Here is a 1,983-nt window from a genome sequence, read left to right as displayed (position 1 = left end):
AACACATTTAGGATGAGTGGTGTTTCCTCTGCATTCATTCAGGAAGGATATTACCACTACCCATGATAAAGAGGTAATTACTGTAGTAGGGCTCATTTTGAACACTCTGCTGGATCCTCACAGAACAGGAATGATGTTGCTGAAGTCTGGATCTCAAACTGAAAAAGTTCAGGTTTGTATTAGGGAAAATGTATAATTAAATGTATTAATAGCAAAGCATAGAGCTCGTGTTTAAAATCAATACTTTTATCATGACCAAGTGTTTAAAACATTACGAACAGCCCTACGGCCTGCATGAGAACCATCATTAAGGTGGTTCAACTTCTGCAAGTGCTCTATTTGTATATGGAGAAATCACATATAGTCTATGGGAGGGATTAATGTAACAATGTAAGTTTGGATTACAATCTGTCAAATGTGCAAAACATGCAGAATGACAAAAAAAAAAAAAAACAAGTGTTGTGTCCTTGTGTTTTATTTCATTAGATATTTTGAGACATACGTATAGTAATTACACACACACAAAAGAGTATACAGGCAAAGCATGGCCAATGATAAGTGAAGCATAGTCTAACTTTACACTAGTTACTCCTCAACACATTTACTAAGCCAAAATAAGTTCATTTGTTCTACACACAGACAGTGAATCACAGCCCTTATAGAATGCAGAATAGGTTTAAAAAACAAACAAACAGTCAAAGTACGATTTCATGGAATAAGTGGTGGCCTCACTGACTGCCATATTCACTCATCCTAAATTGAAGAAATGGCCAATTTATGAATTCATTATTTTTTTCTTGGAGGCAATTTAAGACAGTGAGAATTAAGAGAATCACACATGAACTATACAGGAAAACTTCACAAACCAGCACCAGGTTAATCTACATAATTAAAATGTAATCAGAACTCCACAAATGATTATAACAATTATTATTGTTACCAGTAAATCTCTCCAGCATTCAGTATGTGTCACAAGTCTGGTCACAGGTTTTCCTCTGTCCTCTCCAAAATCATTGACTGTTTGCGTATATTGCCTTAGGATAGGCATACTGTAACATTTGAACATATGTAAATGTCAGACTTTATTTTGATTGTCTGATGTTGATGCTCAACTTTGTATCAGTTGAGTTTCACAGCTGAGTCAGTGCAGAGACTTGACTTCATTTCAAGCTGTCCACTCAATGTAATGTAAGGACCTGTCAATGTAAGCACTCAATTTCATGTTGATAAACTATCAGTTGATATAATAAGCTTTTCATCAGTTAGGGTTAGACTGATATTAAGTTGATACAAAACTGATAATATGTTCAACCCAAGCCTATACAGAAAGAAAGCTGAACCACAACCATTGACCGCTGTGAGACAGAAAAAGATTGCAGTGCAGTCTTTGGCCAAAGGGGGCAGTGCTGAGCACTTGCCAAAAAGATTAGAATATATGTCGGTCAACAGGGCTAAATGCTTAAAGATGATCATTGCGTTTGATTCCAAATATTTACAAACAACTGCACTATTATTATTACATTATTACTATTTCATTAATTTCAGCTCATACAAATGTGCATGTGAATGAGTCTGTAACTGACTGGGATTTTAGGCTATACAAAATGATGAATAAAATGATATACAGAAATATAGAATTATAGAATGAACAATAACTAAAAATCCAACAACAACAACAACAACAACAATAATAATAATAATAATGAAATTCCCAATTGATGTATACCTCTCAGTGAGGTGTACTGCACCTGCACCTGCTGTATCGGCCCATCATAGAACAACTTTCGCCAGATTTCAGTATTTAAACCATAAAAGCATATGCATATGCATATATGCTTTATGCATTAGCATATGTGCCTCTGAAATTCAAATGAAAAAAAAAAAATCTATTCTAGCGCAGATTTTGAGATTGCTCTGGAGTCTAGTGATGATGATGATGATGATGACAATTATTGCAACTTGACAACTGGAATACATGGAGGT

This window comes from Myripristis murdjan, chromosome 24 (assembly GCF_902150065.1).
Source record: "Myripristis murdjan chromosome 24, fMyrMur1.1, whole genome shotgun sequence".
NCBI classification, from domain to species: domain Eukaryota; kingdom Metazoa; phylum Chordata; class Actinopteri; order Holocentriformes; family Holocentridae; genus Myripristis; species Myripristis murdjan.
This window is presented reverse-complemented; position numbering follows the sequence as displayed.